The sequence below is a fragment of the Oryzias melastigma genome, linkage group LG2, assembly GCF_002922805.2.
Source record: "Oryzias melastigma strain HK-1 linkage group LG2, ASM292280v2, whole genome shotgun sequence".
Taxonomy (NCBI): domain Eukaryota; kingdom Metazoa; phylum Chordata; class Actinopteri; order Beloniformes; family Adrianichthyidae; genus Oryzias; species Oryzias melastigma.
In genome coordinates, this window is record NC_050513.1 from 6,933,852 (window position 1) to 6,943,724 (window position 9,873).

General features: G+C 36.5%; 1 protein-coding gene across 2 annotated transcripts in view; it reads left to right on the top strand.

Annotated features, from left to right (window-relative positions):
* Positions 1–9,873, top strand: part of spry2 (sprouty RTK signaling antagonist 2) — a 356,144-nt gene that overhangs the window by 167,675 nt on the left and 178,596 nt on the right. For both annotated transcript variants that reach the window (XM_024294322.2, XM_036215493.1), the window contains one exon: positions 2,540–2,657. The gene's annotated coding sequence lies outside the window, so the exon portion shown is untranslated. The remainder of the gene's footprint in view (positions 1–2,539; positions 2,658–9,873) is intronic.

Genomic DNA, 9,873 nt, shown 5'->3' on the forward strand with positions numbered 1-9,873 from the left:
TAGAAAGTTGGAAATGATGAATGTGGGTGGCTTCATGTAATGCCATTAAATTAAAACAGTGCATTTCCAAACAAAGTACTCAAGGATTATAATTGCTGTCATTATGCATGTGAGTAACAGGACATAAAATGTCACAACATGTGCCCTCAAAGTTGCCATTACTTTTGGCTAAAAGGAATGAAAAAATATTCCAAAAATTTCAAGTTTATTTATTTTTGAAGCTTCAACTTTCTCTGCTCCAAGGTTTTATTTTTAAACTCAAAACTGACACTACTTCTAGAAAAAACAAGAACATTTTGGTAAAGTTGACAACTAGTTGAACAACCTTCTTGACTCCTAAAGATTCAGATATAATCTGACTCTTATCTGACTCTACCGTTTAGCAAGTTTAATAACAATATAGCACAGAATTAACAGTTAAATTATATTTTAAAGAAAAAAAATAGCCTCTACAAGGTATAAGAGTATCCATATGAGGCTCCAGAATCTCTTTTATTTCTTGATTGTGGCTCTCTAGTTTGAAAGAAAACTGTCAGATTCGTTAGTTGAGTTTTTTTCATCAATTTTTAAAGTTTAAGCAAGTTAAACAAGTTTTTATTAACAACTACTTTTATTAACTACTACTGCCATTAAACTTAATCAAGGAGTATTGGGAGCTTTACCATTCCTCCAAAATGCTTACATGTCAGAAAACTGAGCAAAATGATACTAAAAAAGGTTTAATCCGTTGTTATTATTATTCAATTAAGCTTAAACTCTAAAAATATTCATTTATTTTGCTCTTCAGATGTAAAGTTCTTAAAGTATAGTTGCAAATCAACTGCAGTGGGATCGTATTTGAAACAGGATGTGTTTTATTTTGAAAGGATCTTGTATATGCTGCTGTCAGAAGTAATACAATCGAAATAAAACACTGTTATAATGTAGTTAATATGAATATTCATAAGTTGCATTTTATAAATAAATGACTTAATGGTCACAAAACATAAATAGTTAACTTTTCTAAACAGAAAAATAAGAATTTCGTGGCTCTCGTTGGATTCTGGTCAGTAAGAAACTGGACCAAATGACTCTTTCAGTGTTAAAGGTTGCAGACTCCTTTAATAGAGCCATAGAACCATATTTTTTGAATGACTAATCGCTGATATGAATACCAAAATTGAAATCATGTATCAAACTAAAATTTCCAATTTTCCAATCGCAGCTAATGCTACCTTTTGCCACGCCCATATTTTTAACACAAATATAGACATTGTAAAATTGGAAAGTACGACCCATTGTCAATTTGGGAAAAGCTTTATAATATGAAGAACGTGACCGTTGTCAAAGTTTTCTTTGTATAAAACTGCTGCATCTACTGTTATAGCTATGTTTTGGCTTTTACTTTGAAGAGTCTGTGTTTTTGCAGGAAGTGTAAAAATCTTTATTAAGCTATAAGGGCAGTAAAATGCATATTAGCTGAAGCTTCTCTGTTGTGCTGTGGTGCTTAAAGGGTAACCAAACAGGCCAGTTGGAGGCTGACTCAATTCTCAGCTAAGATTTGAAAAATACCAAAAAGGGGGCGGGGCTAGTGGTTGCGGACTGAGCAGCGGAGGTGTGGCTTGGATCTGTGATTGACTGTTTCGACAACTGAAGGCCTGCAAATCATGCTAAAGCTAACACGATAACGACCGACTGTTGCAGAACCAAAGACGAGGCAAGAGTTTTATAGTGAAGCTGCAGAGCATGATGACATGAAACTTCTGGGACGTACACCAGTTGACCAATCACAAAATCCAACTTTAATACCTCATTTGAACCCGTAGATGGCAGCACACAGACGGTTTTTCACTATATTTTCAAGAATTAAACAACTTTATTTTAACTTGTGAAAAATTTGGCAATGACCAACAGACAGCACTTTTAAAGCCTGATTTATAGAGGTCAACTGCCCCAAAAAAGTTGATTTAGGGTTTGGTTTCCCTTTAGCATGACCCGTTGGCAACATCTTACCAGTCTGGTGCTCCAACGGTGACCAATAATACTGGTCTAATGTAATTTTAGACAATTATTTTACTGATTTTTCTGCTTTATTTTTCTGCCATATGCAGCAGGATACATAATTTTATAACAAAATAAAGGCCACAAGAATTTAAATGGCAAATATCCTCCATTTAGCATTTATAAAGAGGCTTTAACTCTATCTATTGGCTCATGAGCTGGTTCTAAATTCAGGTGAATTGGCAAATGGTGAATGGAGATGAAACACAAATACAAATCCTGCTTCCTGACCTAATTTCAAAACAGATTTCTCGCCTGTTTTCTTGCTTGTTCTCATAACTGTCTTCACACGATTCAATCAGCCTAACCAGTTTCCCCTGTCACCTCTGGAACCCCCTCCTGTGGCTCTGCAGTCTTTTCCATGTTCTTGACCTTCTACTAACATTCTGACCTCTGGTCGGTTTTTGTATTCTCATTCTCATCTGCTTATACCACAGAGGGTTTTCTTTTCTTTTTTTAAGGATTCCTGTGCAACTCACATGGGCTGTTTGGCTTTCAGGTCAGCTGCTTGGAGCCTGTGGACGTGGACGTTGCTGTTTTGACCGGACCTGACCTTGTGAACACTCACCTGCTGTCCGTCTCCTTCTCGACTTCAAAATGAATCTCTTTCAGCTAAAGTAAGTCCCTCATGTTACTTTTACTTCTAGAGGATTTCTTTTGCTAAAAGTGTTAAAAAAAACGACCTTTACATGCAGAGAAATAATTAACAGCTAGTTCACTGTGATTGGTAGCTCCCCCTAAATGGTAAAAGCTACATTTCTGATGGTTCGGAATTTCATCCTAAAAAGTTTCACTTTGTAAAAATTGTCAGCTGGATGTGAAACAAGTCGAAACCTGTACACTTTTTTTTCTTTACCTGTGCCAGAGGCACCAATTAAAGCTTGATTTCCATCATGTCTGCTGCACGCTGCAAACCGTAGAACTGACACAACCAACACTCATGTTTTTCAACTGCAGTGAATGGAAATGTCATGCTAATTGGAATTTCCTGTTGCCATTCTGGAGGAAACTCTGCTTTAAGACTCTAACCCCCGTTCATTCTCTCAAGTCGATAGCGTTTTGACACAAAAAAAAGAAAAAAAAGAAGTCCCCGTAGAGGCTGAAACGGATGTGATTATTCCCGGTAAGTCAATTGAGAACAAGTTCTCATTTACAATGACGACCTGGCCCTTTGAGGCTTGTTTTTAGTGGTTGGAGAAAACCACATCTATACGTTGGGAGAATGAGTCCACACAGAAAGGACTCCGCTTGGATTTGAACCAAGGCCTTCTTGCTGTGAGGAGAGACTTCTAATCACACCACTGTGCAGCCCTTACCCTCTACATTAGTTTGAAACTGAGGCCATTAGAGGGTAGAGTCTGACCTAATCATCAAATGTCCTGATTGTCGTTTTGTGACTCATACTATTTCAAGGGTTTTAACATTTAGGTTGGAGTATCTCCTTATGCAGATGACTCATTGTTATTTTCAAGCCAGCTGAGCAAGGGTTATGGCCATTATAATCATGTTCCAAAAGGTCATCTATATGCTCTGGAAAAACACCAATGCTTTGTCAAAGAGTCTGGAGCTCTGTAGAGAAGACGACCTAACCCAAGGTCCTCATACCCAGTTTACCTACTTGATACTCGTCTACTTCTTCCTGTTAGAAACTGGACAGGGCTTCTCAAAAATTTAAGCCATGCTTAGTTTGAGAACAGAACCAGTTGAGATCCTTGACATTTCTTGTAGACAATCATCAGTAAGTTTGAAAAAAATACTTTCTGTGCTTTTGTGTTCTTTCAAAAAGGCACTGCTTGAACATTTGGGAAAGCTCAGGCAAGCTTGTTCGCTCACCTCTCCTCCTTCTGTACCTCATTATCCTATGTTGGTTATATCTTTGTATGGATATAAACCTCTGTTGGTTGTCTTGTTTATGCATCAATCTTGCTTTGATTGCTTGAAATAAACAATTTTCCATTCCACCTACCTAAAATTGACTTTAAGGTCAGAGTTGAATTCCACATCTATGAGTTCCATTTGATGGACCAAAGGGGCATAAAAGGTGAAGGGCTCTTCGGCAGTTGTCAGGCTGTTCACCACACACCGTGCTGTTGTTGCAAGTGTGGAATACCTACAGAAATCCAGGCATATTGCTTCAAAATTCCAGAAAGTTTAATTGTGAAAGGATACTGGAAGTTTAATTTGGCACATTTTTTCCTTTTTTCTCAGCACATTAGTCCATTTTTCGCTTCAAATTTGATGTCAAACATCCATTTGACACAGGTGGGGGGAATGTTGGAACATTTTTCTTAACATGTTCTTGCTAATGCTATTTTTTCTGTCATATTTTTTTCTGTAGTGCAAATGACTATAATTACAAATGGACCAATCAAATGTCTCATCTCAAACAGTTGACATATTTCGTGTAGGTCCCTGTAAGTGGTAGGGGTGTGGACTCCCAACATACTCAGTCATGGTTTGCAAGAATGGTTGCCATTAAAACGATAATTCAGACGACTCGGACCAATTACTGCTTATTGACACCGTCAGGCTCAAACGTGGAATTATATGTGTTACAAAAAAACTATTACTAGTCATATGGTTGACATCACGCTCACTAGGTCCAATTCTCATGTACAATGGTCACACCCAGTGAACATTTCAATGTGGGGCCCATATGGTTTACCTTTGGGCTGAATTGGTGGGCCCCTGGTGGGTTTGTCCACGGGGTCCATGGTTGCCCCACCTGTGTTTGCCCACACTGGCTTGAGTGGGCACTCAGTAGTCTGGCTCGCTGGGCAGCGGAACTCAATAACTCGCTATGCTGTCCGCCAGGCGGCTGGTTTGTGTAAGGACCCAGACCACTGAGTCTCCACCTAAGCCAATGTAGGCAGTCCAGTACACAGATACAGTCAATGGACATGACGCTACAGATAAAGACAAAGGCCCACTACCCGCCTCTTAAGCTTTACAAGCATTCTTTTCTATACCAAGGTAGGGCCCATAAAATAACATTCTGCTGGTCATAACTGGCCCAAACCAATCAAGTTTAAGACCCCTGACCTAACCCCCCAAAAATCCTTCTGGACATGAATTCATCTTTAATATTAGCATTTTTCCGAGTCTCCATCCTCAGTGCATCCTTAGTAAAAATTACCCCTCTCACTTCTGAGCTGAAGGAACAACTTACCTTCCAGACCAAACAGTTGATACTCTCAGTGAATACAAATCTATGGCAGCATAATCCAAGATGAGCCGTCTTTTCAGGTCATTACTGCATAATCTGTCTTATATAATAACATATTGTAATATTTATCAAAGCAGGCCACTTGTAAAACATGTATTTGCTGCGACAGCTTTGGCGTGCCGCTGCAAAGGGGAGGGAAGGACAAACACAGGCTCCCCTTTGGGAGCGGCCCAGTACAACCAGACTCTTTCACAGAGCGGCTCCACTGGTGTAGCTCGGGGTTTGTGCATCCTTCTTAAGCATCGCTTGTTTACCACTTCCTCGCCCAGATCTGCACTCCCCTTCAGGTCAGAGCTGTGCAGTTCTCAGCCAAGAAAGTGTCCCAAAAATAGTGCAGGGAATACGGGGATGAACTTAGGCAAGTGCAAACCCACAGACGCTAATGTATGCAGACGGGATTTATCTGTCACTATAAACACATACGAACAAATGGGAGTGCTAAATGGGAAGAAAGCCTGCAGGGAACCTGTTGAAGTCAATTATACACAAGTCTATCAACAGCCAATGCTAATATGCAGCAGTACAATTGAATCATTGGTGCAATTACCTACAAAACTGCCAGCTGCATTTTTGGTTCGGAACAGACAGGATGCTTTGAAACTTGTGTGTAGAATATCTACTATTTGCAGTTCAGATGGCCTTTTAAACAAAGCCCATCTTTTTCATACGCGTTCTGTTATTTCATATTTACTTCAATAAAAGCTCAAGTTCTAAACTGAGACAAATGTAAATGCTCAGCTTTAGTTCTCTTTGACAACATCCAACACAACATTTTTTCTATTAAGAAATAATTGAGTCTAACTTTATCACTATTGTGCCTAATTCATTTTTAAGGGTGATTTGCTGTTTTTATTTTTTCTAAAAACCAGAAAAATTATTTGTTGATCAAATTCATCCATAGTCCGTTGTCATGCTTAAAACCGTAAATTCAACAAAAGTTGTTACAGGAGAATAATTAAACTTATCAACGTGATAATATTACTATATGTATGCATCATCTACTAGGATAATACAATAAAAACTATAAAATAGTAACATAGAAGTGTACAGTATTAACATAAAGCCATAAAAAACTAAAGAAAAACACTAACAAAAATATTAATAACTTAAAAGTCCAAAATTATAATATAAAAACTAGTAAATATTAACATTAAAGTTTGAAATACTTAGATAAAAAACTATAAAATAATAACATAAAAGTATAAAATAGTAGCATACTAAAATAAAATACTAACGTAAAAATAAAAATCTAATTCTGCATCTGTAAAATACTAACATAAAAGTATAAAATACTAGCATTACATCTGTATAATACCACAAAAAAACAATAAAAAAATAACTTAAATGTCTCAAATACTAATATAAAAATAGAAAATATTCACGTAAAAGTGTCAAATACCATCAATAAAACCATAAAATGCTAACATAAAGTACAAAATACTAACATTACATCTGTGAAATACTAACATAAAAATATAAAATACTAACAAAACATTGGAAAAATACTAACATAAAAATACTAACAATAGAAGAAAACACTGAAATAAAAACTAAAAAAAAGAGAACATAAAGGTATAAAATACTAACATTACATCTGCATAATACTAAAATAAAAATATAAAATACTAAGAGGAAAAAAAAACTAACAATGGTACAAAATGCTAAAATAAAAACAAAAAAGAACTTAAAAGTATAAAATACTAACATAACATTTGTAAAATACTTGCTTAAAACACTAAGACAAAAACAAAAAAAAATACTTGCTTTAGTGCAAAATGCTTAAATAAAATCTGAAAAATGGCTAAATAAAAGTAGAAAATACTAACATTATCCTCACAATACTAACATACAAGTATAAAATACTAAAATGAAAACTAAAAAGAAATACAATACACAAAAGTAATAAAAACTATAAATTACGAAATAAAAGTATAAAATACTAACATAAAATCTTGTGAAATACTATCAAAAGGCTGTCGACCTGGGTCTACCCCACCTTTGCAACAGTATCCAGGTTAGGCTCTGGCACCCTCATAACCTCAAACGAGATACAACAGCAGATTAAGAAGATCAAAGTATAGAAAAACAGTCATTGATTTTTTATTAGCATGAAAACTTAAAAATAACATGAAAGTTTAAAATGCTAGCATAAAAACTAAACATTTAAGCATAAAAAACATTGCAGCTATAATATACTAATATTAAAAATACTAACATTAAAGCTATAAAATACTATCAAAGATACATCAGACAGAAGTTTATAGAAATAAATATTAATAATAATAATAATAAAATGGCATTTAGGGATTTTTGAAGATAAATAAAAAGTATTTTGCTTATTGACTGTGAAATTCGGGAGTAGAAACCGTCATTTATTAACAACCTCCCGTCTTAAGCAGCAGAGCTGTCTGTCAGCTCCTCGTCCGTCCCCCTGCCTGCACTGCCACTCCTTATCTGGACTCTCAGCCCACCGACTGCTGAGTCGAGGAGCGGATGCAGTTCCACTTTAGCGCATTGTCGTCCTTTGATGTTGCCCCCTCCCCCAGCGAAACCCCCCCCGGTGAGGAAATTTGTTACGTTAAAGAAACGGGGACTTCAGTTCTTCCAGCCAGGAATCTGCTCGAGCTCGTATTGAACTGACCTCAGACAAAAGGAATGTGTGGTTGGGAGTTAACTCGACTCAATCGAGACAATCGATACGATTTGAACCTTCTTTGATCAATAGAAATTCGCCTTCTCTTCTTTTTCACATCAGTTCCACTTCAGCCGTCAGTGAGTAAAACAAAACTGAACAAGAAGATCCTGGAAGGTGGTTCAGTGTCTCAACAACCGCAACTTTGACGTTCTTAATTCAAATGAATGCATATTTTGTGGATGCTAGATGGAGAAAAAATTAGACAAGAAATCTTTCTTCATTCAAGGGAAGAAAGCATATTTGAAAATGTTTTCTCCTGCTCTTTAGGCGTCTGGCATCTTTTATTTATCTTTTCGCAATCAGTTTCAGCTCGTTTAATGAAGCACAAATCCATTTAGGAATATGTGCTGAGCTATGAGTGCGATAAACTGGCTTGCTTAAAGACTACATTTCTACTCCGGGGCCCCAAGAGGGAATGATAAAATGTGTCCCCTGAGGCCATTTCATTTCTGTCGCGCCTCTGCAGAGCATTGGGTTTTCAGGGGGAAAAGAAGATCCAAGTTATCAAATTATGGATTCAGTATTATGAAGAAGAAAAGCCTCACTCACCTGGTATCAGCCTTGGCTGACATGCCATGAATTATTGAAATTGATGGAAATGTTCCTGAATCTGTGCAAAAAAACTCTTTTTTTTATTTGCAAGCTGTGGGTTGGAGACCGTCTCTCGGTCCTTAAGTGCTGCACAGCAAAAGTTAAGAGGCTCTGATTAGCTAAAGTGCACAACCCTCAAGGCGTCGGACTGGGGAACTTGAGGACAAATGTCAGAGCAGGGCTGTCTGGGATTATTCACTGACTATTTTTTGGGGGAAACTTTGAAGCACGAAATCAGAAAGCAGAATACAAATGGAAAGCATGGCATTAATAATGAAAGACTCATCTGGACCCAGCAGGTCCAGAAATCTCTAACTAGCATAACCTCATGTGTTATGAAGACTGATCTCAATGGAGAAGTCTTCATGTATCATTATGGCAGATGGTTGAAGATGCTGCATTTGAGAAAACACAATCACGTTATCGACAGAAATTTGACTAGTTTTTCGTAGATTTGACTATCTGAAATCTCCCCCTAACCCCTAAAAGACTATAAATATAAGTGCTGTCAATCAATTAGAACAATGAACCAGAATAAACGCACTTTTGTATAGAGTCAGCTTTTTGAGAAAAAGCCATCTAAACTGAAAAAATGACCAGAATAGATGACTAAAAATCAGTTGAATACCCATTTCTTCTGTAGGTGAGATAATGTCCAGCAAAATTTGCTTTGTTTGAATCAATGGTACGCCGTGTACGCCTTTGTGAAGCAGATATATATATATATATATATATATATATATATATATATATATAGTGCAGGACTATCTAGTGCCCTGGATTTTAATGTAATTTGGACAACATGCACTACTTTTTTAATCTATTAATTTTTAAGGCTAATATGACATCATCTCTTTGTCAAAGTAAAACCTTATTAGACATGAACATTTTAAGACTATTTATGAATCCACTATGATCTGATGAAGAAAACTTGTATATATTTAAATATTTTTTGAATGAAAATTTGTTCTAACGCAATACCTTGTAGTCTATGCTTTCCAAACCAACGAACAGCAATCCACGCAAATTTTTCGCAGAGACTTCTGGGACATTTCCAGAGCCCTGGTTTTTGAAATTGTAAATTTGTACATTTCTAAAGGATGGCGACTGCTGTATGTAGTGCACAAAGTGATGAATAGTGAAGTAATATGGACACAATCTTCGTGTTGTCAGGTTGAAATCTGGTAATGTTCACAATCTGGGACATTTTGGTTCTTTAGAATAGGATGTGGTTCTGTAGGAAAGACATTAAAAAGGAGCATTTTTGAGCCCAAATCCTTTTTAAGGTGTTTTTAACTGTCTTTGGATCTTTAATCTTTTC